The sequence below is a fragment of the Harpia harpyja genome, chromosome 3 (genome assembly GCF_026419915.1).
Source record: "Harpia harpyja isolate bHarHar1 chromosome 3, bHarHar1 primary haplotype, whole genome shotgun sequence".
In the NCBI taxonomy this organism is placed as follows: Eukaryota; Metazoa; Chordata; class Aves; order Accipitriformes; family Accipitridae; genus Harpia; species Harpia harpyja.
In genome coordinates this window covers 76,743,529-76,759,090 of record NC_068942.1, presented here as the reverse complement: position 1 = coordinate 76,759,090, position 15,562 = coordinate 76,743,529, and the positions used below count along the sequence as shown (strand labels likewise).

Here is a 15,562-nt window from a genome sequence, read left to right as displayed (position 1 = left end):
TGTACCATAGGCATGTAATTGTTATTAAGCTCGTAAGCATAATCTGTAGAAGCCCAAAAAGTGCAGCTACGTGCCCATGTCAGTGCAAAATTAACAGGAACTGATTGTCTCTGATAGAAGAACAAAGGTCTTAGGCAAGTGCATTAATGTAAAGGCGTTTCTTCTTCCATGAACTTTAAAAAAATTATGTAATATGCTAGTATTTATTAAAGGTGCTGCTTTAAATTTTTTCTTTGCCATCAAAATACACTCCTGGTATGTTATTCTGTAATTGCCACGTGCACGGCCCCACTCAGATCCCATGACATTAATCTGATCATATGCATGTGTGAGAACAAAAGTTTCACATAAGTAAATATACTCCTTTCTTCTGCAAAGACCAAAATCAGGGGTGTCTGCTGGTGTCATTTCTTCTGTTATCCCTTTAGTGCACACAAAGAGATGAACCCAGCAATAAATCAGTGCTCGTAGTTGGTAATAGTTTTCTGATTTAGCAAATCTAAACCACTTCCAAAAATGAGGTGCTTGTGCCCTTTATCGGTCACTTCATTCATCCTGTCCCTTTCTAACCCACTTTGTGACTGGACATGATATTGAGTGCACTTAATGCATTCTTTGTCCCCCACCTTTTTTTTCGGTGTGTGTTGGCCTTTTTGTGACTGTTATTCCCAGGTTAAATACAAGTTGAGTTCACAAGAGTAACACAAAGAAGAGTAACCTGGGGATTACTCTACAGCTGACTGCCCAATATGCATCAACACTGGCAAAATCCATGGGGCAACCCAGGATTTAGAAAGAAATAATGAATGAATTACAGAAAATGGAGTAGAAGTGGTGTTTGAAATGCAGCTTGGACTGATAATTAGAAGCCAGAATATAGTACAGTCCGGACAGAGTATCTGCCTGGGAAAACCCTATCCATTTTGCAAGAAGGGATGAAATATTGTAAGTCAAAGGGATGCTGATGCACGTGAGGACCAATCATTCAAATTCCTATATAGCAGCCCAATTTTTACATAGAGTTGAATCATTTAATTTAACCATTTATGGTTTGGTGTGCCAGGAAATAAACTGCTTAAAGCTAAACATTTAAATTCAGATAAACTCTTTTAAACTATTTTCTTCAAAAACAAAATGCACTGGCATCAGATTTTCACCTTTGGGTTTCAGTTTTCCAGCTTGTAATGAGAGTCCAAGTTTCTCCTGTCTAGTAAATGCTACCATTGTCCCACAGGGCCCCTAACCCCAACACAGACCCTCTTCGGAGAGGAAGGCTGAAGTGTGATTTTATGATGAATTCCAGCTTTGGAATCCAAGGTGAGATTTCTCCTCCCCGCCTCCAACGAGCAGCTTTGGCACTCCCTTTGCTGCTCTGCTCAGCAGTGTGTGGGACCTGTTTTGCCCTGCCACAGAAAAGCACAGGGAAATTCTGTTACCATTTCTCATCCTCGCTCTCTCCAGGGCTCAGAGGGAATGCCCCTTCTTCACTTCCTTCTTCTTGTGCAGCTAAAGCCAACTTTACCAACATTAAATAACCATACCTCTTCCTATCTCTGGTTTGTTCAGTATGTTACATCATCTAGAACCAAACAAACTGCAGCATTTCCTAAAACAGAAATTGTTTTTAAAAAATTCAGGCTGGCCAGCTGTTTGGAGTCTCCCAGCTGGGAATGCTGCCTTCAGAATCCACACTTGATGCTCCTGCACGGTCTCTGTATTGCTCAACAATCTGTCCATCTGTGCGTGGCGTGTCGCCAGCTCTTAAGTTGGCCTGATCTTTATCTGGGGTACCAAAGCAACATGGATTTGGACTGACAGTCTCAGTAACTGCAAGTGTCACTTCTTCTGCTAGAAGTCCCTCTGCAGTGACAGCATTGCTTTTCTTGCTAGACTGCTATCTCAGGTTGGTATTTCACTCCCGTTGGCCTTTCAGCTCTGTTTCAGAAAACGACAGAGAGACATTAATGCAGAGCCATAGAGTTACTAGGGAATACAAAATAATAAACATTCCATTTTTATATACATCATTTTTATGTACATAAATGTGTTCTTTCCAGTTAGGAGTTACATATTTGAGGTACGTGAAAATGTAAGAAAAGTTAATTGTCATATAATATATAAACTAAGTCACAAAACTCCCATTTGTCTTAACGTGACAAGAATTTGCCCCTAAATATATTTTTGCTAAAGCCGTTTTAAAACAAGCAGGTTAGGACCCAATTTTGCCATCATTAGTTGAGTAGTACTGTGCTCCAAGGAAGCCCCACTGAAATGAATGAGATTTCTGCTAGAGACATTATCCATCACAACTCTGGGTACCAGGGTAAGGTTCTGAGAGCAGTGAATACGGTTTTTCAGTATTTTTCTTTCTTTTGTGTAGCTCCATATGTGAATGATCTAGCTTTCTGACACCACACAGGGAAAGGCTTCTTGTTGGGGTCATCACAATTTGTAAACAACTTCTACAATCCCTGGCTCAGAAGCAGCCTTTTTCCTTTACAAATTCCTCTTAATTTCAGTGGGCGTATTTGTTCTGCAGCCTGCACAAATCAACAAGGCATTGGTTTTCTTTTCAGAAAGCTAGATAGCTTATGTACTGGATTGAGGAGAACAAGTACCAGGTTGTCATTGTAACCATAATTTCTCTCTGTGAATTGTTATACAGTGAAAAGTAAAAGTTTAAATCTTTAATCTGGAAATAATTGATTTAGGTTCTTGTTTTCTAAGATGACCTGGTTTATGCAGAGGTGATTGTAGCTGAGTGGAGAGATCTTATACTAACTTTCTATTAATTAGCATTATAATTGAACATTTACGTTTAGACCCTTTATCATTTAAAAAAAAATCTTTAAAAGAAAAAAAGAGCCTTACACAAAGAAAACAGTAAGATGGGTTGACATTGATACTTCCTTGGGCAAACTGCTGTAAGGCAAAGCTTGCATCACTTCTGTGTACACAACACAGTCCCTCCATCTTAGTTTTCATGACGGTGAGCAGAGAAGTCAGGGCTGGCTAAGGGAAGGTTTACTGGGCACCACACGGGCAGTCAGCCGAAGCGCGGAGTCCCCCCGCGTCCCTCTGCACACCAACATGTGCCAGGGCAACAGCAGCGGCTGGGCAACAGCAGCGGCTGGGCCACCGCTCGCTCCGGCGGCAGGCAGCCGGAGATGAAGGCAAGGCGGCTCCACGGAGGCCGGGGAAAGCAAGTGGCACTTGGGACTGGGCTTCCTCAGCACTGCTCCTGAGGCGGCACAACCGGGCAGTGCCTCTAGCACACGTCCCTGCTCTCAAGCCCTCCTCCAGCCCCTCTGCTTTTTGAGGGTGTTCTTTTAAGTAAACAGTCTGTCTTGCATATGCATCATATAAAAAAGCACCGATGTTCTAGTAAGGAACTTAATTCAGTATGTTCATCTTACTTCCCAATTATTTCTTATTCATAACTAACGGGATAAACACCAGCAAAAGTTACTGTATTGCACAAATGACATGCAGATGACCATTTGCACCAGGGGAAACTTAGTCACTTAAATCGGTACTTCAGCGCATTTAAAAACTAAGGTGCTCATTTCTAGGCACCGTAGCGTATTATGACAAACAAAAACAGCTACAAGAGCTCCGAAAGCTCATTGTACTTCTATCTTTGCAAAGAAGGCTACAAAAGTGAGGCTACTTCTGCACATCGGGAAACTTCTGAATCACACACTGAAACCTTTCCATGCTTACCAGCAAGTTCTTGAAAAAGTATCACTTACGGGTTGTGCATTCTGCGTTGGGATAGAGTTATAATAAGACATGGATAATTATTTCCAAATTTCCCTATTTTCATTCTTTCCATTTTTATGGGGGTTGTTTTTAGCTTTCTTGTATTTTCTGTTCTTTTGTTACTATATGGTCTCACTAAGATTCTTCATCAGATTAACCTTTAAAAGAAAACACACGCACAGCGCAGCGCACAGTGTCTCTACTGTGCAGAGAAACAACATGAAATCTGCAGCAGCAAAGAGCCATCTTAAACTACCCCCATACTTACGCTGGTATTCAGGCTCTGTCAGTCTTCTTCAGGGGCAGTAATAACATTATAATGGGACTGGGAGACAAAACTGTCAAATTCTTTGCAAGACAATCTTCCAGGCTCATCAGCATAGACAATCATTCCTTTCACTTCTGGAGTAATAGGAAGATTTTAAGCAATATCTTTTGATTTGAGTTGGACTTGAAAAATGACATAGCTGGGGGCCTTATTTGAAATGCAACGAGACTGAAATGTAAAGCGCAATTTCCCATGCAGTCTGCAGAGAGAATGAGGCACTTGTCCCAGTTTTCTTAATTGTCTCTGATTGCTGTTTGTGTAGCACAGTCACTTCCTCATCTTCGAAATCACCTTCAAGGGCTCCAACATTTTTCACTTCACTGTTTTAAATCAAGAAGGGCTAAACACCCACCCATTCAACCATTATGGCTCTTTTATGTTATTTATGTGGTTTATGCTATTAGGCTTTAAAATTTTGTTTATTTAATTGGCCTTAACAAGTACTTAAGTAACAGGTTTGAGGACACATCAGTGGGTCTCGGCACATGTTGATTAAGGTGTGCTTAACCTGACAGTTAATATTTTGTACCATTTTCCCAGCAGCCGTTACTGTTATGGAAGAAGTGCTAATTTTCCAGAAATGGTTAGAGCTTGATTATTATGTTGGTTCTTTATTCACATGGCTTCATTATTTTGTTGGCGCTGCTCTGTCAGAGATGAAGTAGTGCTATTATTTCTACTCCCAACTCCTTTCAGTCTCTTGCAATCATTTAGGCACATGTGTGACATTACTCAGATAAGCAATTCTGTTTGCCTTCAGTGAGACTGGGCAGATGAATACACCCTGTAAAACAAGAAAGATGCTCACCTTCAGGAGTGACAACAGTATTTTCTGGCGTATACCTGGGGAGGTGAACAAGAAACAGTAAAAATGACAGTCATATGTCCCACCAAATCTTCTTTGTTTAAGTAAATAGCTTTCATTCATAACAGAAGTTCTGCCAGCTGGAAGCACTAGAGCCTCTCTCAGTTTTTGGGGAGCCCGAAGTAGCCAGGTAGTTAAAGGAGGGAAAGGTAAGGTATTGAAAATTTCCAAGAAAGGTTGCAGGTGAGTGGAAGCCAGAGAGGCCACTTTGGCCTCTAAAAATAGAAAGTCTGTTTCAGTCTGTGGCTAGAATATTAGAAGCTGGTACTCTCAAGTTATCCAACACACCAGAAGTCCAACTTAGCTTTTTACATCAAATTATTCATGAAAGTCAGCAGGAGCTGGAGATAAACTATTCATTCTGTGCATATCTATGTGAAAGGAACTCTCAGGAGAGATCCTCAAGGTCCTGCCAAGAAAACAAGTGGAAGCATTTTAAGAATGGGAGGAAACATTTATAATTGAAATCACCAACAGCATATTTTGATTAGTTAATTCTACCAGAATAAAGATGCCACCTTTCCTTAGATGACTGGGGGGCACAAAGGAGAGCAGAGGAGGGTATGAGGGCTGGAAGAAATGTGACAATCACCCCTACATATTCTGCCAGCTTGCTTTTAATTTAAACATGGCACCGTAGGACCTCTGTAGCCCTGCTGCTCAAGACATCCTGACCTGACCAGAGAGTACCCAGGTACACCTGCCACCTCTCTCCTTCATTTCTTCCCTAGTTGTCAAGATAAGACTACTTTTCTTCATACCACTATCAGCTTCTCATGGAGATGCACCTAAAACAACGCCTCCTACAACCTAATACTCATCCAAAGGGTTTCCAAGACCATGTATTGAGTAGCCTCTGATTCCCTAACAGCACAGTTGCAAATGAAAGGCAGGACTGTAGACAGAAGCTGTCTCTCTTTTGCCTTCTTCACTGGAGAAATAAAAAGTTGAAATGCTGATTGAATGTTGTCTTATTTTTCCATGGCTACTTGTTGTTGTTATTCACATTATCATAGCAATTCTGTCCAGTCATGGATCTGAATGTGCTGCACATTGTTCCTGCCCCAAGGAGCTAACAACAACAGGATGAGAGACCACGGATGGGCAGAGCCCAACAGACCACTGGAAAGGAAACAACTAAATAAGCCAGGTTAGCATGTGTTCGGGGGGACTCAGAACACCTGCACTTTCATCTTACAGAAAATAAGACTACAGTAATATTAAAGACAGTGCCAGTTTCAGGCCATTTAAGCCAACTTTGGTTTTTCCCCACAAAAAGAAATTTAATGACACATAAAATGTGAATTTTCTTCAAAGCCCCTAGTCTAGCAACAGGGAAAGGGAATAAAGGATGTTTTTAAAATGAAAGCTTTTGCTTTAAATACAGCATTCAAAATCAAAAGTATTAACTGTTTTTCATTCTTTATCTTTAATAACATGTTAAGGGGTTTCTTAGCAGTACTTGTGACAATGGGAATAAGTCAGGGTTAACTTGGCAGAAACCCCAAACCACACTTAGCTGTTCCCTATTGTAACAGTGAACAAAGGTTTTATTAACATCTTACCCCTTGTCGGGCCCAAGAGTCCCCCTTTTCAACACAACAGGAGCTTCGAGTCTTCAATTTGCAGCTCTGTGGAGGGTGTTTATGCCTCCAGATTCAGCATGTTGTTCAGCATTTGTTTACATTTATTTCCAAATGTCCCCATCAAAAGTTATCTGTGAGAAGCAGAGACATTTAAAAAAAGAAGTATTTTTAAAATGTATCCAATATGGGCACAAAATCAACACATGAAAAGCCTTCTGAACTCCAAGACTGTGCTGCACATAAAAGACGGGATGGAGGAGGGGCTGTAGTTCATGAAGTCCCCAGTCTGCAATAGCAGCAGAGGAAAATCAGAGCAAAAAACCCTTCATTGAGAAAATCTTGCTCCCCAGGTGCCTACTGGTTCAGGTGTCTCAGAAAATCACAGCTGTCATGCTATCAGGAGGAGAAAAGGTATCACACCGCTTGCTATGACAACCGAGTCACATTCATCACCCCACCATGTTGGTGGGCCTCGTGGGTGCACAGGCTCTGGGTGCAATTGCCTCCATGGCATGCCATAGCTTCTGCTGCTCCCCGGTCTGAACGTAAGTCCGTACCAAGCTCTCTGTGCTCAGCTAGTGTGAAGGGTACATAGGAAACAAAGAAACAGAGGTTTTGGTCAAACAGACATAGCAGACTCCACAGTGCCTCTTGCTGTTGGGGAACCTGGAAGGGGCAGGAGGTCTGAAAGGACTCAGACTTTAACAAAATACAACCAGCAATTGGCTCCTGTGCCTGTCCTCCTGAAACCCCCATACCAGCATTGAATGGGATGAGATAGAAACAGCCTGGAGCGACTCGGTAGGATCCTGTGAAAAGGTGACAGCAGAGGCTGCACAGTGAGGTTAAATATATCCTACTCAGCTCTAAGGGAAACTACCAATAAATCAGCATGCACCCATAGCATGCTTATCTCTCAAACAGGCTGTCCTTGCCCCCAACACTCAGCATCAACCCTATCCCAGTCCAAAACAAAAGTGATTAATTCACTGACTCTTGAGGACCCACCATATTGCCAGTCCTTGCTCCTTGTTGGATTTAAGGTGAGGCATTTTTGGAAAGACAATCTGCTGTCACCTGGCAAGAGATATTTCAAGACCAAGCATCTAATGGTCACTTTTAAAGAGAAACCTACAGCTTGCAGTCCTTCACAGTAAGGTGGTGATCCCATCCCAGGCATTTGGCTTCCCCCCAACCAGGAGGGATAGGCACCTCGCGCACAGACCTTCCCCACAAGCATAATACCCTCTATCTGACTCGAGCCCTGAGGCCGTCCTTCCTAGTACGTCAAGGTTTCCTAGTCTGCTTTAGTACCCAAACATGTCAGCATTTCCTGATGCATTTTGTGCTAAACTTCAAGGGCACAAGAGCATGTTGTGCGAAATGTGTTCCCTTCCTGCGTGGAAACAGCCGGCCTTTAACCTTGCAATGATCCGCTGGCTCGCACTCCCGGGAAATGCACCTTTGTGGCCTCAGGGCACTGCCAAGAAGCATCCCCCGTGCTTTTTGCGTCCTTTCTAGTGGAAAAGCTGGAGGCAAAGGGATTGGCGTGCTTTTTTAAACGGGAATCCAAAAAACATTGCCTTTGCACCGAGTTATAGGAAATTTATTTTGTTTTTCAAAGCAAACAGCAATTTCTCAGCTGCTTCACCAGGGTCTGCGTTTCCAGTTCGTGTTCCAGCTGCCGTAAAATAGCAAATAAAACAGGCTGCTCTCCTACCTCGAGAGGGCACCACGAGACAGTCAAAAAAAAGGAATGGAAGCAAACAAGCTTTACCTCAGGCACCAAATATTCCTGTCATGAGGATGTTCAATTACAGTAATTAGCAATAATCACATAAGCAACAGGAGCTTCCCTTACCTCCCTTCACCCCTCCGAAGAATGGAGTCCGCTTCATTAAAACCTCAGCTTCCTCCTTAATCCCAGGGACCCGTTCATGGGGGCTTCCTTCAGAGACCTGAGGACCTGGATTCACCACCACAGCTTCCCAGTGCCGCTGCCAATATGTCGGGTCAACGTGTTAACTGCAAAAGGCAAAACGTATTGCCATGAATCATCTGAATTCAAAACGGAAATTTTAAAAGGGGAAAAAAAAGTTTTAAATGTTAACAGGACCTATTAAACAAACCAGAGCCTACCGTTAGTGTGACTACCGCTACATTTTCTGTAACAACTCTGACCTACTTACAAGAGATGAGCTCTGTCTATGAAGCAAGATTTGTTTGCTTTTTTTTTTTAAATTATGTTTTCCTTCCTACCACCTGGTATCCAACCAACTTAGCCTGACAGTACCTAATTTGCAGGGGGAAAGCTGAAGTTAGCAGATTTACTGAAGCTCAGATGAAACCACATTTGTTTAAAGAAAACAATTTTCCACCTTTTTAGCCTGGAAGCATCTCAATCCAGTAACTTAAACACAAGGCCATTCTTCCACCGTCCAAATGGAAGCGTCCCAGCGGGGAGGCGCAGGGCACTGCACTTGCAGGGCGTGCGGACAGCAAGGCAGCCCCAGGCAAGGCACTGGGCTACACGTCGAGCCACGCAAGGAATGGAGCTGAGGGGTTAATATCTGCAGCCCAGATCTCTGTGAACCCAAAGAGATTCATACTACCATGCCATGAAGACGCTATGCCCTGACCTGCTCCAACAGTGAAGTTAGGAGCAAGCAGGTTAATTGTAAATATTCTAAATGAACTTTAGCAACATTTCTACTTCCTTTCTTTGCTACATCCACTCTATAATGTTGTTATTCTGGTTGCACACCTTCTTGACAAATCTAATTTTTGGTGCTATTGATAGATTTGCAGCATAAAACCTGGAGGAAACCAAAGAAATTTCAAACCAAATAAGTAAATTTAACAAGTAAGTAAACTATGTTTATCTGTTAAAAATTACTCAGTGAGTTTGGGTAAAGAAAGGTAGCTAGAGGGTTTCGATTGTGCTTAAATTTGTCAGTGTGGGTAAAAGAACAGGCCTAGGTACTCCTGACCTCCAAATAGGATGAAAATAGAGGCTGCCTCCAGCACAAAGGCATATTCATTATTGACTCCCCAGAAACCGGGATTATACTCCTGATGTCCTTACTGCACTGTCTGAGCCATCCATTACAGACCGGAAAGTCTGGATTCAAGGTAGGGCCCAAAGTAACAAATCTTCACAGTTGGGTGTAAATCCATGTCATGATCGATGACTGTCCAATGTGAATGGCAAAGGTAAAGGAAGAAACCATGAGCTCTATCAGACTGCTCCATGAGGCTCTAGGTCTTTTCTACCCCCAAAATAACAGGCAACACGATAAAGGCAAAAAAAAAATTTGACATATTCAGGACATTTGGCAATCTGATGGCGATTCCAGTCAGTGACATTTCACAGCCAGTATTTCGCTGTATTTTGTATACTCAGGAAACAACATGGACACTCTGCTTCCTCACCATAGGTGAGCTGAGGGCAGAGGCGGTGAGGCCTTGTTGTTGGAAAGAACAACCTTGAAGAAAAAACATAGTATACAGAGGAAACTATGAATTTCAGTTATATAAATATACAGAAAATAAGTGGTTCATTCATAACCAAGAGGATTCCATTCACACACATTTATTTTGGGGCAGAATTGCTGTCATTAAAACAGAAATGCTATAAATACAAAATTTTAGGACTCAAATTACAACATGGAGAAATAAATACCTGCAGTTCCTCTTTTCTGTATAGACTTACAAAGCTAATCATTGTATGGAGTGCTTTTGTCCTTGTTTCAGATTTCTGACAGTCTCCAGAGCTCAGGATGATGACATGGTCTTATAGATGTGAGGGTCGTGAGTTAAAAAATTAGACAACTAACAATGTGTGGATTTTATGGGAACCTCAGATACTTAAACCTCCGTCTCTCCATCTCTATCCCAAGTGGTCCTTTATAGAGACTTACAACAGGCAAACAGCAATCTCATCAGGTTCAACCAAGAGAATTGCAAAGTCCTGCACCCAGAGATGAACAACCCCAAGCACCAATACAGGCTGAGGCCAACCAGTTGGAAATCAGCTTTGCAAGAAAGGCCCTGGGGGTCCTGGTGGACAACAAGCTGACCATGAGCCAGCAAGGTGACCTTGCAGCAAAGAAGGCCAACAGCCTCCAGGGCTGCATTAGGAAAGGTATCTCCAGCAGGTCAAGGGAAGTGATCCTTCTCCTCTCTTCAGCACTGGTGAGGTCACATCTGCAGTGCTGGGTCCAGTCCTGGGCTCTCCAGTACAAAAGAGACACGGACATACTGGAAGGAGTCCAGCAAAGGGCCACAATGATGGTTAAGGGACTGGAGAACCTGTCATATGAGGAGAGATTGAAGGAGCTGGGACTGTTTAGTCTGGAGAAGCTCAGGAGAATCTTATCAATGTATATAAACACCTGATGTGAAGAAGTAAGATAGAGCCAGGCTCTTTTCAGTGGTGCCCAGTGAGAGGACAAGAGGCAACGAACACACTGACATACAGGAAACTCCATTTAAACATAAAAAAGTTTTTACTGGGAGGGAGGTCATACACTGGAACAGGTCACCAGGAAGGTTGTGGAGTCTCCATCCTTGGAGATATTCAAAATCTGACAGGACACAGCCCTGAGCAACCTGCTGTAGTTGACCCTGCTCTGAGCAGCACTGGGACTAGACGACCTCCGAAGTTCCCTTCCAACCTCAACGCTTCTGTGATTCTTTGACTGCCTAGCCTGTTTTTTTCCAAGTTATTGATGTGTTTTGCAACAGGAAGAGCAACAAGCTGTATCAACAAACTCTTGCCACTGGAAAAGCTGAATTAATTGCTAGAATCACACCAGCCAGCTGGCGTGAATGTGAGTTTCTGTTCGAAGGCCTGCCAACGTAAACATTATTGTTGCAGAATCTGAGCTCTAGCCGTGGGCTATTTGCCAGATTTCTTAATGTGCCTCAAGAACTTAGACATCGTTAGCCACAGTATCAGCATCCTGATAAGAGCTGCATGTGATAGCAATGGGAGGGGCTGGCTGGAATGGTGATTGAGCCTGTGCCACAGGCTCTGCTGCATGAAAAGGGCTACAGATGCCTTAGGCCGGCCAGAAAATCATCCAGTGACAAACATGTGCCAGATACAGGAAAGAACTATGAAGATGGTTACAGAGCACCCAACAGAGAGGCCTGGGAGAACTGACCTTCTTGTACTCTGGGGAAAACTGTCAGCAACCCCCAGATTCTCCTGTCCATTTCTAGTCTTCCACCCAGCCCCTGGACGAGAAGCGTTTCACGAACATTCATGTAAACAGAAATATTGTGCTATTCCGTGACTGTAGGTGGAATGGGAGTAATGGCCAGGCACCAGAGCAGAAAGAGGTAAGGGATAAGCAAGACTGAACACTGCTGGGAAGGGGTGGGCTGGCAGCCATGCGTATATTTACTGTGGCAGGAGAGGGAGAGGACGAAGGGGGCAGTTGACTCTTGTTAACACTGCGTGGTGCAAGGGGCAGGGAGGACTGTGTCATGGGGGACAGCCACACTGCCGTGTAGCCGTTCCCCACCACCATTCAACCCACCACGTCCAGCCCCGCAGGCTGGCACAGGACATTGTCCCAGCCTGAACACTGCATTCGGCTGAGCCTTGGGGTGGAACCATCCAAACCCCTTCAGGCATGGAAAACAGGAATGGAGAGAGAATGGTCCTTCCCTTCCATTTCCTGGTTAAATGATGAGCTGCTTGGTCGAGATAAGGGAGATTTCATTGCAAACCTTGCCTATTTGGCAGAGGGCTTTTTTAAGCTCCAGTTCCTGGAATACATTTAAGCTTTCGTTTTTTCAGGCCTAATGATTTCAGAAAAAGCAATGTAAATATAATTCCTAAAGACACAAAGCTGAGAAGCAATACTCCTCCCATCTCAAAATCGTTCAGCCTAGTTTTTAAGTCCTTCACGTAAGTTAGGGGAGGAGGTCTGCCTAATTATTTACTGAGAATTTGCAGATGAAAATACTATTCTGATGTATATCAACTGTATTCCAAAGCCCAATTTTAGGCCTAATAGTGTGGTCTGTTACATCAATCACAGGAAGTTATTTTAACGTGAATATGGTTGTAGGTTTTACAGACTTAATTGCAATGCTTGCCTGCCCCCTTCTATATAGATGACATGAAATGAAACAAACTGGAGATAGATACTTAGGAATGATTTATTCTGAAAAATGATTCCACCTTTTTAATCAAGTTTGACATGGTTATTTAAGTAGACCTGTTCAGGAACAAAATTAATCTTTGGGCTAGCTTTATTTTTCATTTTGTAATATATTATGTCTCTAAATGTTGAACTATAATTTATTTCTAACCATACCAGTGTTTTTCTTGTACACTCAATAAATTACCATCCGAGAAAGGACATCCTCTGCGTTTTGTTACTGCTCTAGCAATTTTCACTTCAAACCATGTTATTCTTTAATCTTTGCTTTCTTGTCCATTTCTGCACATCAGATGTCTGTAACTGCCATCCTCCAAATGGCAAATACAGCCTGTTTATTTCTCACATCCAAAACAGGAGCACAAGAATAAGAATAAAGGTTGACTAAGACAAGTGTAATTGTTGTTCACTAGAACAATCCCCCAAGATCCAAACCTAGCAAAGTTGGTAAGCATACATTTAATTTAAAATATGTTAGTATTTCCATTGCCTTTGAAAGAATACCTTTTATGTTAAGGCTTCTACAGAAATTCTCATACTTCAATTAGGCACAGGCTAAAGAACTTCACTGGATAGAGGTCTGAGCACCTTGCAAGCTGAGCAGACCTACTACACTAAAATGCAGCCCTCTTTGTCTTTCAGAAACTAAATTCCTTTATTGTCTTTACACTGTAGTAGACTCAAACTTCAATTTAAGATTTCAAATGGATAATAGAAATATGACATACATACTAAGTGAAATTTCAGATATAAGGTTTTCTAATTTGCAAAAACAGCTTCGCTGGGAAGTGGTTCGTTCTTAGCAAATGACCTGTCACAAGTCAGAATTTCACTGATAAGCCTCTCAAATACTCCAGCTTCTGTCCAGAGGAGTATCTAAAAACTCATCATGCCCAGTCCTTGACGAAGAACAAGAATTCAATTCAAACTGAAAACAGGCAGTGCTGGGAGAGGTTCTGACATTCAGAAAGGGTAGGAGGATAAAAGAGAGAGAAAAATGACAGACTCAGTCTGCACCATTACTAAAATTAGATCATTTCTTTTGTTCTCCTGAACCTTCTGCTCTATTTGCCAGGAATCATATTAGCAACAGAAACTGTGAGAATCTGTCCAACCTTATTAGAGAAGCTGGACACAAAGAAATTATGAAAATCTTTTTAAAATGTACTTGCACATGAAAAACGGCAGAGTTTTAGAATTCTGCAAGATTAGATCAAAACCCATGTCAGAAAAACTGGACATCAAACTAACAAAGCTTAATTAACAGTATTGCAGTGTGCTGAGCACCAGCACAGAACAGTACTTTACCATTTGTGTCTATATATATTGTTTTACTACTTAGGACAGGCTTAAACAGAGGCATGCTCACAAGCTCTTCTCAAGAGCAACCAGTTCACCCAAGATGTTCCTCTGCTGTCTAAGCATACTATTCAATACTGCCACTCGAAAGAGCTCTAAAGGGCCAGCTCTGCTCCTGGGAAGCATTTTGATGGCTGGCAGTGAATCTCTTCTCCATGTGGGAGATTCATCAGCAGACCTAATAGTCTGTAATGCTGTAGGAGCAAGTGATGATTCTGGTGTATACCAAAGACACCATAGCTGAACTCCTCAATATTGTGGGAATTTCACATGAGAATCTTCACACTGAGATCCTCCCTCGCTGGTCTGCTTTTTTGAAGACATAATTAGAAGCAACAGGTAAGGACTAATTAATATTTTAAGTTGGGCACGAAAGGGAAATGCTCGTCCTTGGGTGATGGGATCAGGCTCCCTCTCTATTCTGATCTTACTAGAATAGCAGATAATGGCTCTTCCATAGCCTTATCTGTAGCCTCTTTTACAGAGTGACACCGTGAGTTGGACTCTTTCAGGCTAAGAAGGTCCTTGGCCTCCTTCCTCTTGGGGCAGGCAGCCACTAGCCTACTTCATGGAAGGCAGTTCCTGGCACCATACCACTGCCTTTTAGTCCTTCTTAAGCAGGCACCAGCCGTGGCAGGGGGCATCACTGCTCCGAGCGGATCGAGGCACTTTGTGCACAACCACAGATTAGGTGCACTGAGACAGCAGCTCAGACCTGCTCCTGGAGGGATGTTTGCTAATGGCTAACATCAGCAGCTCTCCACTTAGTGAGCATGGAACTATCCTCCAGAGACACCTACTTCACCCTGTTCCCAATCTTGCACGAAGTCCAAATGTCTCACTTAGATCTCTGAATTAATTTTGGGGGTCAAGAATATTTTTTTAAGTCGTTGCAAAGTTGGGTGCTGGATGGCAGCAATCTGAACCTAGTCTTTAACAACTAGCGCATGTGAATGTGACCATTCTTAATTGGGTGAAATGCTCAAGGACATAGGATACACTGCCTTGCACGTAGATGATACAAACTTTAATACTGTTATGGCAGCTACAAATTGTCCTTAAGCTCTAGCAGTAAAAGGTTGTGTGTCGCTGGAGTGGAGTGTCTTGCACACGAACTGTCTCCATTTATAACCACAACATCTGTGTGGCCACGGACTGTGGTATAAATGACAACTGTGAAGTCTGCATGGCCACAGGACTGTTGCACCCTGTCAAACTAAAGATGCAGAATATCCCATAGTCAATCCTGGGTTGTCACTTACAATTCTAGGAGTACACAAATTTGCAATTTGTAATTCTTTCTCTGTCCCTTTCTCCTCAGATCAGTGATAGATTCTCAAAACACAGCAATTGAAAGAGACTTCCAAGGCAAGTGAGTCTTTCCCAAAACATAAAATATTTAACTAGATTGCTTCCATAATCAAGACATTTTTGGCATTAAATGCAAGGAGGAAAAAAAAGGAAAACCTTGCTTTGTCAAACAACA

The 15,562-nt window shown here is 42.6% G+C and overlaps 1 long non-coding RNA gene across 1 annotated transcript in view; it reads right to left on the bottom strand.

Moving 5' to 3' along the window:
• Nucleotides 1-6,526: 6,526 nt before the first annotated feature.
• Nucleotides 6,527-15,562, bottom strand: part of LOC128140076 (uncharacterized) — a 12,732-nt gene continuing 3,696 nt past the window's right edge. Inside the window, exons 2-3 of the long non-coding RNA XR_008234608.1 lie at nucleotides 8,403-8,566; nucleotides 6,527-6,672 (exon numbers count right to left, since the gene is read on the bottom strand). This is a non-coding gene — a long non-coding RNA (uncharacterized LOC128140076). The remainder of the gene's footprint in view (nucleotides 6,673-8,402; nucleotides 8,567-15,562) is intronic.